The 21,481-nt window shown below is 43.0% G+C and overlaps 1 protein-coding gene across 1 annotated transcript in view; it reads right to left on the reverse strand.

The window, feature by feature from the left end:
- Positions 1-21,481, reverse strand: part of LOC126100861 (alpha-tocopherol transfer protein-like) — a 175,825-nt gene that overhangs the window by 43,309 nt on the left and 111,035 nt on the right. The window lies entirely within an intron of this gene.

The following is a 21,481-nucleotide window of genomic DNA, read 5'->3' on the forward strand; positions in this document are numbered from 1 at the left end:
TAAAACATAGTAACCTTGATCAGTGTTGCAAAATAGGCAAAAAATGACTGTGACAAAAAAATTAAGTGCTTGACAAATATAAATTTGTGGCACAAAATCATCTGGTATTCTTATAAACTATCAACACGTACATTAACCCACACTTCCAGTTTTTACATATGGCAGATACAAATAACTTCTAGGAGAAACAAGTGAAAAAATCTTGGAATGTTTATCTATGTGTATTTATTCTTTGATGCTATTTGTGGCAAATGGCAGAGCTATAATTTCTGGTTATGTGACACTGTACAAAGCAAAGAAAAAAATTCATCACCTCAGAGAATGTGTTGAACAAAAAACTTCATTATATCAATAGATGTAATGATATCAATCACTACATTATAAACAATCACTACTGAAGGTGATCACAGAAAAATGTAGTTTCAGACACATCCAGTGTTCTCACTAATGAGTTCCACCATCACAGTATGATTGATGGAATTTGTATTGACTGAATTAGAGATTGCATATTGTGATGTTACATTATATATTATTAACAGAACTCATGTAGACTTTTACTGTGACTAGAAGACAATTTTAATTATACTGACAGAAGAGTTTTTATATATTGTCATTTGGATACACAACATTCTATTTCATGTCATATCAGAAACCTGTAAAAAACTACTAAATTAAAAAATAAATGTATATTTCACAGCTACATATATACTCTGCAACCATTGTACAGTGCATGGTGAAGTGTACTTATGACAATAATAGCAATTTTGTCATGTTACATTCACATTTAAAGTAAAATATAAATGTCTGCCTATATGTCTTGGTGCCTACCCCAATCTTTCTTATATTGATATCATAATACCCTAGCTGGATACAAAATGGAGACAATAGAATTATCACAAAGTTCTTCTCGAATGCTGGTTCTCTAAATTTATCCAACAGAGTAACATTATCTTCCTTCCTGAGATTCCCATTTTAAGTTCCCATACACTATTATCTGGGTTATACTGACGACTTACAACACTAGTTATGTCTGTATTTGATTTAAGTGTACTGTTGTGCCTACCCAATAAAGGCTTCAAATACCTGAACAATACCTTATAACATATCATACTTTATTGTAAGTGGTTTTCTTTACAGATGCATTTCATTGTCCATGAATACTTCCAACAATTTAAATCTTCAGTTCTATTCCAGAGTACTGACTTCAAGTGCTCCACCCATCCCATATTTCTTTGTAATATTACCCCATACATTTAAACAATTTGACAGGTTTCTGAGGTTTATCAGTTGTATAATTAGATACTATGGGTCTTTTATCTGTTTTTAAAGAGAGAGCTGACCTTTTTTGATACAAAGTGGAAAAAAGGCTGTTGAAGTCCTTTTTAATTTTCTTACAACAATCCAGCGACTATTTTTCCCTGAAAAAAGTCAGTAAACTATAAAATAATGCTACTGACCCTTTCCAACAAAATTCTCTATGTAAATAGAGAATATCAGAATCCTTTTACATTGTCTTTGGAGACATTCAGTGTTACTTTATTCCTGCTGAATGTTTACAATTCCATTAAATGGACTGTGTTGTACTACATTAAACAATCATTTTTCACACCAATCACATATTTGTGTAAATACTCCACATAACTGTACCAAGGTAAACAATTGATAATGTGGGGAGAGAGTGAACTGCGTTTCACAAAGGTTGTTTCACTGGACCCCATGTTAACGCTTTGAAACAAAGTTGTATTCTCAACTTTCAAACTTAGAGAATACTCTGGGATCCAGCAACAGATGAATCATAGCAATATTGGTCTTGGTCTGTAATTTTGTGTAGCCTTATCCACTCTTTCACCAACCTTGCAAACAGAATTCATGTGTGACTGTTCACTGTGCAAGACATATAAATACAAATATGGCAAGGTGCTAATTCTGCATCATCTCCAATGTAAAATCTTATAGGAGTTCTATTAGGGCCTGGTGTATTGTTTGCTATCTTCTGGAGCTAGATCAGTGGCTGGCCCTAGATGTTAGTGTAAGCCTGTGTTTCTTTGTGTGAAGGAAATTCAGCTTTTTCTTTTTTTTTTTACAAAAAAAAGAAACAAGGTTGTTTATGTAGACATAAGTCCAGGTGGGAACATGAGTGTAAGCATGTTCACTGTCAAGGGTTACAGCCAACCCCGTCTGACCAGCACAAGGAATGACTGCTGTATTTTGTATCGAGCATATTCTAACTCCTTCACGTCTTGTACCTGTCAAGTAACAAACTCTTTGCAACTTTATGTGTCAACCTGCACCATTGAAGACTAGGAGCAGCTGGACTAGGGAATTACCATCCCCTGTGTAGGATACTGCTAATCTCATAACAAAAACAGCTGCATTTAGAATGGTGCCATGGCCAGGAAGCTTGACTGCTGATGAATGGCACCACACTGTGTTCAGCAATGAATCACAGTTCTGCATAACACTGCTTGACCATCATCAGCATGTATGGCAGTGACCTGGAGACAAGTCTCATTCTTCCTTGATTTAGTATCATGGCATGGGAACCATTGTGTTTGACAACAGGACATGATTGATAGTGATTGAGGGAATTCTGACAGCAGAACTGTATGTGATGGACGTCCTGCATCTTCACTCATTACCTCTCTTGCAGCAGTACTGTGGTCCCATTATTCAAGAGGACATGCATTGTTTTGCACATATCTCCATGAACAGTCTGTGTGATGTCGAGGTACTTTTATGGCCATCAAGGTCTACAGAACAGTCTCTAATAGAACATGTGTGGGAGCAGCTCGGATTTCAACTCTGTCTCAGTGGCAATATCTTGCGTATTGGGCCAACATCCCTCAGAAGAGGACACAATGACTAAATGACACCCTTCCCAACCATATTACTGCAAGCAGCCAGGCGACAGGAGGTGCAAAATAATACTGATAAGTGAGCTCTTACTGCCAAGTTCTTTGTATATTTGACTTGATATTGTGATGACTAAAATGATATCACAAACACTCTCCCTTTCTGGGTGTGTCACTTTCTTTTGTGAGGCAGTGTAAATAATGTTCAGCTTATATTTTAGTACTACTTTCTTGTGCCTTCGTCCCGTCTCAGTGCTGGGTCGATGTCTTTGTTAACGTGTAATTTGAAGGGGTGGCCGAATGTCATCCCCATTGCTATCACGTCACCCTCCCGAGATGGAATATGTGGAAGTGAGTGAAAGTTTTCGAAATGTTCACGAATCGCGTCAGTGAGGTGGGATTCTGTTATCAGTCCAGTATTCACCTAGTGGGAGTGGGAAATCGGCTAAGAACCACATCCAGGCTGACCACGGCACATATTTTCGTCGATAATCTGGCGGGAGGATTCGATCTGAGGCCGGCACACCGCCCCGTCCCGGAAGCGGCTCTTTATCACGCTATCCAGACGGGTGTCTACTTGTGCCGGCCGCTGTGGCCGAGTGGTTCTAGGCGCTTCAGTCCGGAGCCGCGATGCTGCTGCGGTCGCAGGTTCGAATCCTGCCTCGGGGATGGATGTGTGTGATGTCCTCAGGTTAGTCAGGTTTAAGTAGTTCTAAGTCTAGGGGACTGATGACCTCAGAGGTTAAGTCCCATAGTGTTTAGAGCCATTTGAACCATTTGTTTACTTGTGTGTTCGGTGTATAAGGAAAGATTATGCAGCAGGTTTCTCGTTCACAAATCGCATTTGAACGTTGGCTATTTCGCAGAAGATCGTTTTATGCCTCGTGTAAAGTGGACAAACGCCTACCAAATCGACCTGTAGAGACCGCTCTTCATAGTTTCGTGACATTGCTGCTCGCATTTGTCAGGTTCCTTACTACAGTCCTCTGACTGTGGAACTGATGGGTTCAGGGGAGCCATACTCATCGCCATGCTGGGTCTCAACAGTCCCACGTGACTAGAGCCCGAAAGGATAGATATATTATTAGCTGTGCCGTGCTACGTTCTAAAGCCACGTTTCATAACTTGAGCTTGGAAGCGGGTTTGTTTGCAATCAAGTCTCGTCACGGGTAGTGCGACGCAACACGGAGACCATTGCTGCGGCTTCCCTTCACGCTGCAGCAGAGAGACGTGCCAACAACTAAACGCCGAAAGACAACACTGCTAAAAACGACTCCATTTTCTATGTACAACCCCATAATGGACGTATCTGCATGTGAACTAACGTTGCCAGATCACATACATGGTTGCCATTCAAACTCAACAGTTGGGACATTGTTGGTCCAATTGGATACACAGTTACTATCCCCATTGGCTCGCGCAGCTGGTTACTTGGGCAGCAGCCGTTACATTTCTGCCGTGTATTGCTGTACTCTGTCTTCCAGGTCTCCGTGACTTATTTATCAACAAGATGAGGCATGTTGCTAGTGCTGTCGTGAACTACCTGGACACGGAGTGTGCACGACTTTTGCCCCGGCTAGCACGATCTCGAGCACTCTCACCCAGTGAAAGCATGTTGTCATCGTTTGCCGAAGGACTAATCACGCCACCTCTCGCCAGTCACTCCGATTCGTGAACTATGGCATACAACTGAAGCAGCATGTAATGAGGGATGGCAGCTGTGTGTACTAAGTATTGCGCCCAGTCTTCTGGCGTTGTAAACTGCCTATAGAAAAACAGCAAGGTCTGAGAATTGTCTAAGAGCCTCTAGCGCTATCCACTAGATCATTAATATTCCAGTCAGTAATGGTCTCTCACATTCTCTTTGTGTTTTCCTGAAATCACCTTTGCATCCGTCGGTTTTGTTCCGTTAAGAAACACATGTTGAGTTCTTTCAGCAAGGAAGCCCTGCAACCAGTCAAAAGTCTGCTCCGATACTTCGTTAGCTTTTTTTTTTTTTCGCTAAACGACAGTGTGGGAATTTATGCAATGCCATCCTAAACATGACTCATATATTTTTGTAAACTAAAGGAATCAACGCAAGAAACAATCGAACAGATTTTAAACTTTTTCAGTGACAGAAATATTTTTGCCGTAAGATGAAGCAAGTAAAAAGAAAAAAAAAAAGAGTCAGAGCACAGTGATTTCTCTTTTAAAAAATGAGAGCTTTACATTAGGCACGTAATTACTGTTCCGTGCAACTGGCCTTGGCTCGCAGTGCGACTGTGTCTGTGGATACCGCCATTACATGCAGCTTGGCGAAAAAGAGTAGAGCATTGAGACGCTGGGAATGTCTCGTTCTACAATGCAGGAGACACAGCCAACGGAATTTTCCCGAGCGCTAAGCACTCAGAACTGGTCGGCACTTGACAATGAGTCGCGCATTTTCATCTCGGCGCTAGGCACTTTGCGCAAGTGGAATGTGGGTGCGTTGCGTAATAGATTGTCAGGAAGGACGGCCGGTGGTTTTAGACTAGGCGACGGTGACGTTACAGTAGGCTGCCGAAATATTGCGCAGTTCCTACGCTCTCAGTGTAAATGACGCACAGTACCTGACGCGTGGAGATGCAGTGATGAGTTTGACAAAAGACAAACATAGTGTAGCAAAAAAAGTTCACTATGATGCCGAGGAGAACGCTTTGAATCAAGTGAGACTGCAAATACTTTATTTACCGAAGAAAATAATTTATTTCTTGCTACCCACAATACTCGTTTGTAGCACTGATAACCAAAATTTCACTTTCGTTTGGAACCGACGCGTTAAAGTCGGCGCCCTGTAATTTTCTGGGTAATGTGGTTCTTGTATAGGTGTACAGCAATGACACTGCATATATTACTATAAGAGCACAAAAGATCAAGTTTCAAGATGGTTCGTTGATTCGACGACAAATTTGTTCCATAGGAGTTCTTTTGATAGCCGAGAAAACGCAGAAACAAAATCTGGGGAACAGGGTCGACGAGAAGTTGTTTTCACAATTCGCGCGCGATTCTGTCATAGCAGCGGCCGATGAGAATCCTAAAAAAAAAAAAAAAAAAAAAGTTTGTAATGGTGGCTCCATATTTTATCTAGAGTTGTAATATATCACTTCCAAGTTCCGCGCTTTGGCTAGAAATGGTCGCTATTGTGAACGTCATCGCTGGTTTTCGGCTTCCGGGGGAGAGGGACGGAGATAATGGATGGCCTTCTTTTAATCCAGCTAAATGTGCGCGCTCTGGACCGACCATGCTGTGTTCAAAATGCAGCTGATCTCCACAGAGAGGTCAGTGTTTCCTGACACTTTCTGGAAAAGAAACTTATCAGAGGGTTGGCAGGAAGCAGCAAGTAGAGTACACGCAAAATGACGCAGCCGGTAGATGTGCAATCGGCAGGGCATGCGAGGTGAGTGTGTTAGTGGTGGGAGTTGTGGGCCGGCGCTGTAGGGGAAATACCGAACCCTGGAGGTGAAGTGCCGTTCTAAATTAAAGTACACGCTCACATTTTTTGTAAATATTCAAAAATATCTACTGTCACCCCTTCTTCGATTAGTATCTGAAAAGAATTACCCTGAAAATGCAGCAAAAGCAACATTTTATTTTCGCCTGGCTTGTTAATCATTTGTAACTTTTAGATAATTGTCATTAATGGCGATTTTTGAGTAAAACCTAAATTTCTCTTGTTGTCATGTTAAAATTTGCTTCTTTTGCCAAAAACACAGTGGAGTTTACACAATGTGACCACACTAACATGTTGTGCAGACACAACTACAAGAGAATTCTGAAACTGGTTTATTAAGTGATGGCCTGAGGAAAAGTAAGGTCAATAGCTTATGAAAAAGCACATCCTTGTACAAAAATAAACGTGTAATACCTTCACTTTTGTTGTTCCAAAACCCACAGCATTTCTCATTCCACCAGCTACCAATAGTCCTTAAAAATTACATTCTAGTGTTGAAAATGTTTGTAGTTAGTGGAATAACATGGTAGATTACGAAGTTTTTCATAATAACCATTTGGCAAATTCCTCTCCTCTTTGCGTTCTATCATTTGCAAAAATATCATTTTGATTTATCAAGATGTTTATAAAATAGGATGATTGTTGTGGTTATTTCATTAGAGATTTATCGCTGGTTGCTCGCGTTTGCAAGCGTGTCAGCTACTTAAGATCAATTTTCTCAGTATTGGTGACAGATAGAGACCCCCACTCAAGTCTAAAGAAAAATTCAGTATGTTAGCTGAAGTTCATACGCAGCAACATACACTACTTGCCATTAAAATTGCTAAACCAAGAAGAAATGCAGATGATAAACGGGTATTCATTCAACAAATATATTATACTAGAACTGACATGTGATTACATATTCACGCAGTTTGGGTGCATAGATCCTGAGAAATCAGTACCCAACACAACCACCTCTGGCCGTAATAACGGCGTTGATACGCCTGGGCATTGAGTCAAACAGAGCTTGGATGGCGCGTAGAGGTACAGCTGCCAATGCAGCTTCAACACGATACCACAGTTCATCAAGAGTAGTGACTGGCGTATTGTGACGAGCCAGTTGCTCGGCCACCATTGACCAGACGTTTTCAGTTGGTAAGAGATCTGGAGAATGTGCTGGCCAGGGCAGCAGTCGAACATTTTCTGTATCCAGAAAGACCGGTACAGGACCTGCAACATGTGGTCGTGCATTATTCGGCTGAAATGTAGGGTTCCGCAGGGCTCGAATGAAGGATAGAGCGAGCGTGGCGACTCTTATTTAGTATGATAGTATGTGTGTAGCAGTGCATAGGAGCAATCTGGGCCCGCCAACAAATGTTTCCGAGGAAACGCGTCATTTGTCTCACGCATCGTAAGGGGCTTGAATTTCGGATGCGGTAGCGGATGGGTATTCCCCAGACGCTGTTGAAACTCTGAGACGACAGACAAGGAGGAACGATTCACACTCACATAACGACGTCAGAAACCCTTTGAAATGCGCTTCAGATTTTTTCCAATTCTGTTTTGAAATATCCCTCCTCGAAAGCTCTTGAGCTGAAGTGAATAAAATTGACCACTGCTTCATATCCAGAACTGCATCCTCAGTATAATGATCCGATCATACGAGGTGCCCTTTTCTCGCATGATGTCCTGCGAATCTTGGCTGACGGGCAACAGATGGATTCTATACTCCTAGATTCCCGGAGAGAGTTTGTCACGGTGCCCCAGTGCATACTGTTACGCCAAGGTCTGAGCATAGGGGTTTGGTTCCCTGATTTGTGAGTGGATAGAAGACTTGTTACGCAACAGAGCCCAGCATACATAACTGATCTTATGGGTAGGGTAAGCAGCAGTATGCGACTGTTTTCTGATGATGCTTTGATGTAAAGGAAAATGTCATCGTTGAGTGACTGCAGGAGTACACAAGCTGTCCTTTACAGAAATTTTAGTTGGTGTGACGAAAGGCAGCTTGCTCTAAATGTAGAAAAATGGAAAATGTAGAAAACGGAAAAGCATTCCTGTAACGTTTCAACAGAGCATTAGTAGTGTGGCGTTTGACACAGTCACATCGGTTAAATACCTAGGAGTAAAGTTACAAAGCGACATGAAATTTAACGAGCCATAAGGACGGTAGCAGAGAAGACGATGGTCGACTCCAGGTTATTCGGAGGATTCTAGGAATGTGTTGCCCATCTCTAAAGGTGACCACGTATAGAACATAGAACACTAATGCCAACTGGTATTGAGTACTGATCGAGTGTTTGGAATCCCTATTAGGTCGGATTAAACGAAGACATTGAGTCGATACAGAGGCGTGCTGCTAGATTTGTTACCAGTAGGTTCGACCAACAGGCGAGAGTTACGGAGATGCTCTGTGGGGTCAAATGGGAACACATGAAGAGAAGACTGCGTACTCTTTGCGAAATCCTGTTGAGAAAATCTAGAGAATCAGCATTTCAAGCAGACCGGGGAACGATTCTACTGCCGCCTACGTACATTTTGGGCAAGGGCTGCCAAGATAAGTTACGAAAAATTAGGGTTCGTATAGAGGCATAAACACACATCAAAAAAAGTTTTGCATTACCCTGGTTCCCAGAACTCCTGAAGATAGACGTTGACTGTGGATATTGTATTACAGACACAGTCCCTTTGACTGTTCAGAGATGCCACTAAACCCGCCCAAAGATGTAAACAACCATGCATGAGCTGCGCCTATTAGACGGAGGGGATCCGACAGCCGATCAGTTCCAGTCATTCCACCAGGAAGGAGGTACACCGCTCGTGTTGTTCTGTAGTTCAACCATGCCTAGACGGTCAACACCGCGGTTCGATCGCGTCAGCATTGTTACTGTGTGCCAGGAAGGGTTCTCAACAAGGGAAGTGTCCAGCGGTCTCGGTGTGAACCAAAGCGATGTTTTTCGGACATGGAGGAGATACAGAGAGACAGGAACTGTCGATGACATGCCTCGCTCAGGCCGTCCAAGAGCTACCACTACAGAGGATGACCGCTACCTACGGATTATGGCTCGGAGGAACCCTGACAGCAAAGCCAGCATGTTGAACAACGCTTTTCATGCGGCCACAGGACGTCGTGTTACGACTCAATCTGTGCGCAATAGGCTGCATGATGTGCAACTTCACTCCCGACGTACATAGCGGAGTCCATCTTTGCAACCACGACACCATGTAGCGCAGTACAGATGGGCTCAACAGTTTGCCGAATGGACCGGTCAGGATTGGCGTCACGTTCTCTTCGCCGATGAGCGTCACATATGCATTCAACCAGACAATCATTGGAGAAGTGTTTGGAGACATCTCCGTCAGGCTGAACGCCTTAGACACACTGTCCAGCGAGTGCAGCAAGGTGGAGGTTCCCTGCTCTTTCGGGGTGACATTATGTGGGGCCGAAACGCCGCTGGTGGCCATGCAAGGCGCCGTAACGGCTGTAAAATACGTGAATTACATCCTCCGACCGATAGTGCTACGATATACGCAGCATATTGGCGAAGGCATTCGTCTTCATGGACGACAATTCACGTCTCCATCGTGCACATCTTGTGAATGACTTCCTTCAGGATAACGACATCGCTCGCCTAGAGTGGCCAGCATGTTCTCCAGGCATCAACCCTGTCGAACGTGCCTGAGATAGGTTGAAAAGGGCTGTTTATGCACGACGTGACCCACCAACCACTCTGAGGGATCTACGCCGAATCGTCGTTGAAGGGTGGAACAATCTGGACCAACAGTGTCTTGATGAACTTGTGAATAGTATGCCATGACGAATACAGGCATGCATTAATGCAAGAGGACGTGCTACTGGGTATTAGAGGTACCGGTGTGTACATCAATTTGGATCACCACCTCTGAAGGTCTCGCTGTATGGTAGTACAACATGCAATGCTTTTATTATGACACCACTAAGATTGTCGACCACATCTTAAAGAGCAGTCTCAGTGGGTACTCCGGAAACTGATTTTAGCTTATTTGTGAGAAGTACACAGGAACTAAATTTATTCAATCTTTTATACGCCCCACGTCCGACTGTTAGCGAAGGTGTTTGTTGGTAAAGTGGGTTTTGGTCCCTATAGAGAGACGACTGTTCTTTATTGTATAGTTATATAGTTCGTGATGTCCGTTCCCGTACATCATTTCTGTTTTGCAGTACATACAATACTAGCATGACTCAAATTGAGTGACTAAAGTTTTCAAAAACAAGTTTTATTCATTTTAGGAAAACAAAATATCAGGAAGAGCTTGCGCACAGCATGAATAACAACCAAACAAAGAGAGAAGTGCCAGTAAGTTTTCGGGTTTCTGCTTGAATGAAAATGTAGACTGGAAGGACCACATAATTCTTGTAACAAATAAGCTGAACTCAGTTTACGTTTACCCTCAACCACGTGAAGGTAGAATGTGCCAAAGATGAATATTTTTCATAGCTACACACTAGTTAAGTATGGGATGATCCCATACGTAAGATGTCTTAGGCACACGGTGAAACAAATCTCAGAACAACGAAGGTACGAGGTGCATTCAAGTTCTAAGGCCTCCGATTTTTTTTGTAATTAACTACTCACCCGAAATCGATGAAACTGGCGTTACTTCTCGACGTAATCGCCCTGCAGACGTACACATTTTTCACAACGCTGACGCCATGATTCCATGGCAGCGGCGAAGGCTGCTTTAGGAGTCTGTTTTGACCACTGGAAAATCGCTGAGGCAATAGCAGCACGGCTGGTGAATGTGCGGCCACGGAGAGTGTCTTTCAGTGTTGGAAAATGCCAAAAGTCACTAGGGGCCAGGTCAGGTAAGTAGGGAGCATGAGGAATCACTTCAAAGTTGTTAATCACGAAGAAACTGTTGCGTAACGTTAGCTCGATGTGCGGGTGTGTTGTCTTGGTGAAACAGCACACGCGCAGCCCTTCCCGGACGTTTTTGTTGCAGTGCAGGAAGGAATTTGTTCTTCAAAACATTTTCGTAGGATGCCCCTGTTACCGTAGTGCTCTTTGGAACGCAATGGGTAAGGATTACACCCTCGCTGTCCCAGAACATGGACACCATCATTTTTTCAGCACTGGCGGTAACACGAAATTTCTTTGATGGTGGTGAATCTGTGTGCTTCCATTGAGCTGACTGGCGCTTTGTTTCTGGATTGGAAAATGGCATCCACGTCTCATCCATTGTCTTAACCGACGAAAAGAAAGTCCCATTCATGCTGTCGTTGCGCGTCAACATTGCTTGGCAACATGCCACACGGGTAGCCATGTGGTCGTCCGCCAGCATTCGTGGCACCCACCTGGATGACACTTTTCGCATTTTCAGGTCGTCATGCAGGATTGTGTGCACAAAACCCCCAGAAATGTCAACTCTGGAGGCGATCTGTTCAACAGTCATTCGGCGATCCCCCAAAACAATTCTCTCTGCTTTCTCGATCATGTCATCAGACCGGCTTGTGTGAGCCCGAGGTTGTTTCGGTTTGTTGTCACACGATGTTCTGCCTTCATTAAACTGTCGCACCCATGAACGCACTTTCAACACATCCATAACTCCATCACCACATGTCTCCTTCAACTGTCGATGAATTTCAATTGGTTTCACACCACGCAAATTCAGAAAACGAATGATTGCACGCTGTTCAAGTAAGGAAAACGTCGCCATTTTAAGTATTTAAAACAGTTCTCATTCTCGCCGCTGGTGGTAAAATTCCATCTGCCGTACGGTGCTGCCATCTCTGGGACGTATTGACAATGAACGTGGCCTCATTTTAAAATAATGTGCATGTTTCTATCTCTTTCCAGTCCGGAGAAAAAAAATCGGAGGCCTTAGAACTTGAATGCACCTCGTAAAAGCTTCTGGTCGTTTCGCTGCACAACGTTCCTGTTCAAACTTCTTGTTCGATATTCGATTTTTCTACTCCTCTACTGAGATCTTCAGGACTCTTCATGTGTCCATGGTTTGCCGAACAGTGTTCAGATTTCCATAGAAGAGCCTATACTAAGATTAGCAGAGGAGTAGCTAGTCTGAAATAAGACTGCGGCGTCCTCACTTATACGAAATACATGCAACTTATGTCAAACTGCTGGATTAATGTTGATGTTTACTATTGTATCCGGTAAAATGAAATATGATCACAATTAACATGAATGCTTTTCATGAAAGTAACATAGACAAAAAAAACAATGAAATTAGTAGAAATAATAGCTAATAAGCAGTTTTTCAATTTATATGAATTATCCTATTTGTTGGCTAAAGTCTGATGTAAACTTGTTGAAGCCCTTGGACCAGAATTCAGAAATCAGTTCTAATACCTGGACAAGGAGGAAAACTCAAAATAAAAGTTTCTTTATTACTTCTGTTGAGGATGTGTAAATTACATTTAATGAGAGAATTATTAATAAAAAATACCACTGAGGAGAAAATATACAGAGAAATCAAAAAGATCTTGAAGATCTGGGAAGAGGCCAGTTTTTAATGGGCGGTTTCCTACTTTACAAGATATTTTTACGTGCACATTTCCTGAAAAACGTCAAAGGAGAAGAAAAACCAGTATTATTTCGCCAGGAGATAAAGAATTCGCGTATCAGCGCTAAGATATTGCTGATCATAATACTGCATAAACTTCATTAGCAATTTCAAATAAGAATGGAAGAATTAATATCTATGAAACCCTTTTAATGTTACTGAAGTTTTGTTCTATATCTTCTTCATAATTTCACTTTCAAACGCAGAAAAAATACGGAACGTTGTGAATGGCACTGATACAGCTACAATTGAACCCGTTTTCAGTCTCATCTCGCTCTACGGCGAGGCAGTACATGGAAACTACATATCTATCGTTTCAGTTTTTTTCTTTTTTGTGTAGGGCGAGTTCTTTGGAAACTGTTGTGTAAGTATTTTTATTTTGTTGTATTGTATTGAATGTTAACTGGGGATCTAAAAACGACAGAGAGGCTCCGTCCCCGCCACAACTGCAGTGGTCCACAACCCCACGACGACTACCGCAGTCCACTTCACCCCTCCACCGCCCCACACCGAACCCAGGGTTATTGTGCGATTTGGCCCCCGGTGGACCCGCCCCCAGGGAATGTCTCACAGCAGATGAGTGTAACCCCTATGTTTGCGTGGTAGAGTAATGGTGGTGTACGCGTACGTTGAGAACATGTTTGCACAGGAATCACCAACATAGTGTAACTGTGGTGGAATAAGGGGAACCAGCCCGCATTCGCTGAGGCAGATGGAAAGCCGCCGAAAACCATCCAGAGCTGGCTCACTGGACCTCGACCTACGTCCGGCAGGCGGATTCATGCTGGGGATCAGGCGCTCCTTCCCACTCCGGAAACCTGTGCGTTAGACCGCTTGGCTAACCGGGCAGGCTATTTTTATTTTACTACATTATTACTTGTGATATCTCAGGTTTCATTGGCGTGACTGATTAATGTTAAGCTTCCCAGTATTCAGCAGAGCTGTTGTTTGCATTTACTGCACTATATTTCGACGACAACCCATCCGCCTTCCTCAGGTGCTGCGAGTTTTGCTGTTTGGAGTCTTTTTTTTCCTTTATTGAGTTTCGATCCCCCCCCCCTTCTCCCCCCCCCCCCCCCTGAAGGGGACGGGCTGGCAGCAGCTTAGTACGCCGCTCTTCAGCCTACAGAATTTTTAAAACATAAGAAGAAGATAATAAACAATAAAAGCAGGCAATAAAAACGGTGACTTAAATTGTAAAATGGCGAAAATTGTGGAAGTTAAAATATAAAACAAAGGGTTGGCGATGCTAATAAAATACACAGGAAGCAGACAGGTAAAATAGTAGACAATTAAAAAAACACAGCGACAGTCTGGTTTCTGTTCTCATGAGATAAAATCACACCCAGCGACAGTATGATTTCTGTTCGCACCACTTTGGAGAAGATGCACAACACTTAACACTCATTTAAAACACTGCACTAAAAAGTTGGCCCGAAGATGACACACCACAGCCAAGGGCCGATGGGGGTGACCTGGGCAGATGATGGGGAAAAAAGGGGGGAAGGAGAGGAAAAACGAAGTGGGGGGGGGGAAGGAACTGACGGAGGGAGAGGACTCATAAGGAGGGGCAGGGCAGATGCGAGAGGGAGTGGGGAAAGGCAGAGGAGGGGAATGCAAAAGGACTCTGGGGAGAGAAGGGAGTCAAAGAGAGTGTAGGTGGGGAAGAGGGAAAAAAAAGGACGGGAGGGGTGGGGGAAGAGGGAGCCCAGGAAAAGGACAGAGGAAGGGAGAGGGCTATTTGGAGTTCAGAGTACATATAACAACAAGACTCACAGCACCTGAAGAGGATGAATGGGTTGTCTTCGAAATATCACGCAGTAAATGGAAACAATAACTCAGCTGAACACCCAGAAGTCACTATTAATCATTTTTGCTTCTTTGTATGATGTTTCGTGAAGGTGGACTACATAATAACAGCGATAATGCAGGTTACAAATTTTATATTTTTAGTTTTAAGTTATACGTTGATAGTGAGATACTGACGCCCACCTGCATTATCGCATTTCACAAATACGTGACGTACAGCACAAGCACTATCTGTGGCCTGTGAAGTAATTACAGTGGTGGTATGTTTGTGATGCTGAGACAGAAATGGTGCTTCGGAATGAGAGTGTCAGTCACTGTGTAAGCTTAATGGACAAATTTCACTACTCAATGTACGAGTAGTAAGACACGTATGTGCATTTCTTGTGTTTAAAAACTCAAGAATCATATTTGAAATCGTCTATACAGGATGTCCCAGGAGGAGCGGTCAGTATTCAGGGATATGACAGGAATGGAAAATCGAAGCAAAAAAAAGTCTAGTAAACACGGGCTCTAAAATGCATACCTTAAGAACTATGAGTTCAGTAGAAAATATGTGTTTCACAGTAGCGAAGATGGACAAGTGCCCGCAGCTCTCAAAGTATGCACTTTAGAGCCTATGTTTACTAGACTTTCTTCTTGTTTTGGTCAAGTACAGAGCTTGCACTAGAAGTGACTTGTTTTGCAATATGGAAGACGAAAAAGTGCTCGTAGCTCTGAAGGTACACAATTTAGTGCCCGTGGTTACCGAATTTTTTCTTTCGAATGACCGTTCCTCTCATATCTCTGAATACTGATCATGCCTCCTGGGATACTCCGTATAGCCCTGAATACAAACGATCCCTTTCTCCCTCTCGTGTCAATGCCATCAGAGATAATATGCATCGCTCCATATCTAACAAACAATGTATAAATGAATTTTTTTGTAGTAGGTGAACATGATTTAAGTAACTGAGATGGGTTTCTCTGTATAATTAATTATTCTGTAACTGCTTAATAAATGCGTGCTTTAAAAATTAGTGGTGATCGTTGAAAATTTGCCTTTCTTATTATTTTTTCAATCCAAGTACTGTCGCTGTCCTTACTTGCTGTACGCCAGAATTGCAAAATGCAGAGCGACTCGAGTTAGGTTTCAATTTACTGTCGAGAGCAAGCAATCTGTCTTTAATAGTTTGTATTTTGAATTACGATATTAAAAATGAGAGTTAAGGAAATTATCTGTATACAAATCGTTGTTATACACTGCAATATGAGCGTCTTCGTCATATTGTGAACACTTAGCTGAGCGAGTTTTATTCAATTTGTGTCATAGTGCTGGGGCTATTGTTAACCTTGTTACTAGACTGATTATTTGAGTGCGTCCTGTAGTTTGCGAAGTGCTCGGGAGGTTTTCTAATGCCAGTGAACGCTATTTCATTAGAACTGTTGCTTCTGATTAGGGGTCTCTGGAAAGACTGGAAGAAAAATTAATGCAGAAAAATGCCCTGTATTCAGTCTACTGTAGAGGGAAAGCCCCTTGCGCCAAACATTCCGATTTGTATTTGAAAGTTTACGTTGTGAAATACAGGAGGTGGACGAAAATATGAGAACACGAAAAACACTGCGCATTACTATACCTAATAAGGCATACGAAGACCGTTTGCAGTCAAAACAGCTTCCAGTTGTCTCGGAATGGATAAATACAGGTCCTGTGTGATTTTGAAAGGAATCTTACACTATTCTTCCTGCAAAGTAGTGGCAAATTCAGCTAATGAAGATACAGGTGGATAGCGATCACGCACCCTTCTCTCCAAAGTAGACCACAAAGGCTGAATAACATTGAGATCTGGGGACTGTGGTGGCCAGCGGAGATGTGACAAGCAATCCTCGCGCTCTCAAACCAGTCGTGGAGTATTCATGCTGTGTAAACAGCGGCCCTATCGTCTTGGAACACATCATCACCATTGGGGAACAAATGTTGTGCGATGGGATTGACCTGATCAGCCAAAACGGTTACATAATCCTTGGCAGTAAAGCGACGCGGCAGAGAATCCATGGGGCCCATAGAATACCACGATACGGGTGCCCAAATCATCATCGACCCCACGCCATGTTTCACTCATTGTGACGTTAACTCGGCCAGAAGTTGGAAACAGTGTCCAACAAGCCTCATCCAACCAAAACGACTTCCTTCCATTGTTCCATAATCCAGCTTTTATGGCTTCTGCCACAGATTTTCCTGTTTTGGTTTTTGCATCACCGATGAGCTGGTTTGGTATTGCAGCTCGCCATGCAATTTACTGTTTATAGAACTCCATTCTTGTTGATTTGATGCAGTCGGGGTTTGCGAGTGCGACATTCAGTTCAGATATGAATTCTACAGCTGGCGTCCTCTTAGTCTTTGTCACAATCATCTGCAGTGACTATCTGCCACAATCAGTCAACACACACTTTTGTCCCCGATGTGACTTAGCGGATGATGTTTCTGTACTTCCCCTGTACGCGGTATGAATCTCTGTGTATAAAAGGCCAAGTCCCGATTGACTGACTCAGTTATTCACAGACTTATCGTCAACCAGCCCAAATCACTAAGGACAGAAACTCGAAATTTGGAGAGAGCGTTGATCTAATACTGTAGGCGTCGTTTACGAAGGGATATTTGGAAATTCCATCCCTAAGAGCATGAAATAAGGCATGAACTTTTTTGAGAATATGTTGCTATTAAGGCAATTTTGAAGCCAAACCTACTACAATGGGTATTTGGTTTCTCGGTGAGAAATTAAGAAATATGTGTTTCACTCTTTTTGGAAAAATATTTCATTATATTAAAATCTTTTAAATGCTGGATCAATGAAAATTAGTGTTTTACTTTTCGATTGGATAGAAAGAAATATTTGTTAGGGGATGGAAGTTCCTATGGAAATATCACCACAAGAACACAAAAGGCATGATTAACAAAAACCTCGGACTCTAGTTACCAGAATCGTTTTTTGGTCAGAAGTACATTCGGAAAAGACCATGGTTGTGTGGCCTAAATTAGCGTCTTAAGTTTAGAAGGTATTTCAATTTGTGAACAAAATAAAAATTTTATTAAAGATAAACAAAAGAATATCTGTGCTGACCGTACAGACTACGACAGGGAAGCCGCGGGTGCTAAGCTAGTCTATACAGCAGAACTTGAAACCGAAAACACTTCGTCTGCCTTGGATATGGAACCACCCACGATGCGAGCACCACTAATTAATTTTCGAAGTCACTTAGCTCCGATATAACTCATTTACCATCACACAGAACACTGATCTAAGCTCGAATGACACTTGCAACGTGCTGATGACATTGAATAGGTGCCGTTCATGTTCAAATACAACAGCGCAACCTGCTGGCTTGGCTAGTCTCTGGAGTTCCGTTCAAGCATGCATTTCTCGCGATGTATATATATTTTTGTCCAACACCTGTGCCACATTTATTATTACGCCATTCATAGCGCTCATTCACGGACTGGTATGTGTGTATATATGTGTGTGTGTGTGTGTGTCTAAAAGAAGACAGTACAACTAATAACTTTATACGTTTAATTGGAAATTGAAGGTAAGGTTGTTTTGCGAACTTTGCTTTTAGGTTTGTGTAGTTCACACGGGCGAAGAAGTTCGGATTACTCTATTGAGGTCCCACACTGGGAAGATGATTTCATGGTCGGTCTCTTCCTCTATATTTGGCCAAACAAGCTCTTTGATCTCCGATGGCCTCTAAATCGAAGAGACGTTAAACACAAACTTTGCTTTGATTCCTGGGAGTCACTACCGGCATAGATCAACTATGTTGTTGTTGTCTTCAGTCCTGAGACTGGTTTGATGCAGCTCTCCATGCTACTCTATCCTGTGCAAGCTTCTTCATCTCCCAGTACCTACTGCAACCTACATCCTTCTGAATCTGCTTAGTGTATTCATCTCTTGGTCTCCCTCTACGATTTTTACCCTCCACGCTGCCTTCCAATACTAAATTGGTGATCCCTTGATGCCTCAGAACATGTCCTACCAACCGATCCCTTCTTCTGGTCAAGTTATGCCACAAACTTCTCCCTAATCCTATTCAATACTTCCTCATTAGTTATGTGATCTACCCATCTAATCTTCAGCATTCTTCTGTAGCACCACATTTCAAAAGCTTCTATTCTCTTCTTGTCCAAACTATTTACCGTCCATGTTTCACTTCCATACATGGCTACACTCCATACCAATACTTTCAGAAATGACTTCCTGACACTTAAATCTATACTCGATGTTAACAAATTTCTCTTCTTCAGAAACGCTTTCCTTGCCATTGCCAGTCTACATTTTATATCCTCTCTACTTCGACCATCATCAGTTATTGTGCTCCCCAAAAAAGATCAACTATACCTCCCGTTAATTGCTCGTCGGAGCGTAGGAATTGTTACGCACACAGCTCTTTACACAGCTCTGGTCTGGTGGGAACGGTTCCCATGTAGGAGCCACTTTCCACAGCTAAATTTACGACGCACAGTGTGTAAAGCAAGGTCGGCCTGAATATAGACCTTCTGTTGGAGAAACGTTGCGTTTCTAACTGTACATCAAGGATGTATATTGTTTGATCAAAAATAGTTGGCTGCCCCTACGTAATGCAGAATTGACCACTAGATGTTGCGATACGCAGTCGCGGTAGTATGAAAGGAGGCTGGGGATAGTGTACTGGCACGACCAAAACAGTAACGGCAGGGTGGATCGTTCAGGAGCACTCAGTGACTTCGAACACGGGCTAGTTACTGGAGTCATCTGAGTAACAAATTCATCAGCGACATTTCTATCCTTCTAACGCTGCCCAAGTCGAATCTTGGTGATGTAATTGTGAAGTGGAAACATGAAGAAAAAACCGGAGTTGAACCAACGCCAGCCAGACCTCAACTAACGACCGACAGAGACAGTCGAGCATTGGGGAGGGCGGAAGTAAAATATCGCGTGAAATCAGCGGAAAAAGCCACTCGTGAGTTCCAAAGTGCTACGAGCAGTGCAGATAGCACAATGACTGTGCGTAGGGAGTTACGAAAAATGGGTCACAATGGTCGCACACCCCCTCATAAGCCACACATTTCTGCAGTTACTGACAAGTGACGCCTGAGGTGGTATAAAGTGCGACGCCATTCGATACTGTATGGTTGGAGGAAAGTGATTTGGAGTGCTGAATCACGCTACACCCTGCGGCAATCCGATGGAGGGTTTGAGTTTGTCGAATGCCTGGAGGACGTTAACTGCAGTCATGTGTAGTGCCAACAGTGAAGAACAGACGATGTGGTGTTACGGTATAAGGGTGTTTCACGTTGCTGAGACGTGCCCCCAATATTCAGCGTAAGAAAACGCTAAATGTGGAGGTGTATGAATACATTTTACAGCACTGGGCACTGTGTACAGTAGAAGAACAGTTCGGATACGATAACTGTTTGTATCAACGTGACGATGGACCCTGTCAGAAAAGCAGTATACACGAGGCAGTGGACTGTGAGCAATACCGTTCCTGAAATGGACTGGCCTACACGCAGTGGCGACCTGAATCCAATGGAACACCTCTGGGAACTCCGACTTAGCTCCAAACACTAGCGTCCAACATTACTACCCAGCCTGTTCTCGGCCCTTCAGGAAAATGGGGTGTCATTTATCTACAGCCATTCGCACAACTCACCGAAAGTATTTCAAGCGATGAACGCTTGTTACACATGCGGTGAAAGTACACTACTGGCCATTAAAATTGCTACACCACGAAGATGACGTGCTAAAGAGGCGAAATTAAACCGAAAGGAAGAAGATGCTGTGATATGCAAATGATTAGCTTTTCAGAGCATTCACACAAGGTTGGCGCCGGTGGCGACACCTACAACGTGCTAACATGAGGAAAGTTTCCAACCGATTTCTCATACACAAACAGCAGTTGACCGGCGTTGCCTAGTGAAACGTTGTTGTGCTGCCTCGTGTAAGGAGGAGAAATGCGTACCATCACGTTTCCGACTTGGATAAAGGTCGGATTGTAACCTATCGCGCTTGCGGTTTATCGTATCGCGACATTGCTGCTCGCGTTGGTCGAGATCCAATGACTGTTACCAGAATATGGAATCGGTGGGTTCAGGAGGGTAACACGGAATGCCGTGCTGGATCCCAACGGCCTCGTATCACTAGCAGTCGAGATGACAGGCATCTTATCAGGCATCCGATTTTCATCTACTTCTACAACTCACAGAACCCATTCAAGGACTTCACTTTGATAAGTGATGGAGCGGTGCGAGCGGAGGTGAGGTTGTGCCTCCGTCAACGAAGTCAAACATTCTGCATTGCCAGTATCAACAAACTGGTCTCTCATTGGGAGATATGTATTCGCAGCCAGGGTAACTATGTTGAAAAATAAATATGCAGACATGAAGAAAAAAGATGTAGAATGTTCCTAATTTTTGTGTTACACTACTGGCCATTACAATTGCTACACCAAGAAGAAATGCAGATGATGAACGGGTATTCATTGGACAAATATATTATACTAGAACTGACATGTGATTATATTTTCACGCAATTTGGGCGAATAGATCCTGAGAAATCAGTACCCGGAACAACCACCTCTGGCCGTAATAACGGCCTTGATACGCGTGCACATTGCGTCAAACAGAGCTTGGATGGCGTGTACAGGTACACCTGCCCACGCAGCTTCAACACGATACCACAGTTCATCCAGAGTAGCGACTGGCGTATTGTGACGAGCCAGTTGCTCGGCCACCATTGACCAGACGTTTTCAATTGGTGAGAGATCAGCAGAATGTGCTGCCAGGGCAGCA

Source organism: Schistocerca cancellata, chromosome 9 (assembly GCF_023864275.1).
Source record: "Schistocerca cancellata isolate TAMUIC-IGC-003103 chromosome 9, iqSchCanc2.1, whole genome shotgun sequence".
Taxonomy (NCBI): Eukaryota; Metazoa; Arthropoda; class Insecta; order Orthoptera; family Acrididae; genus Schistocerca; species Schistocerca cancellata.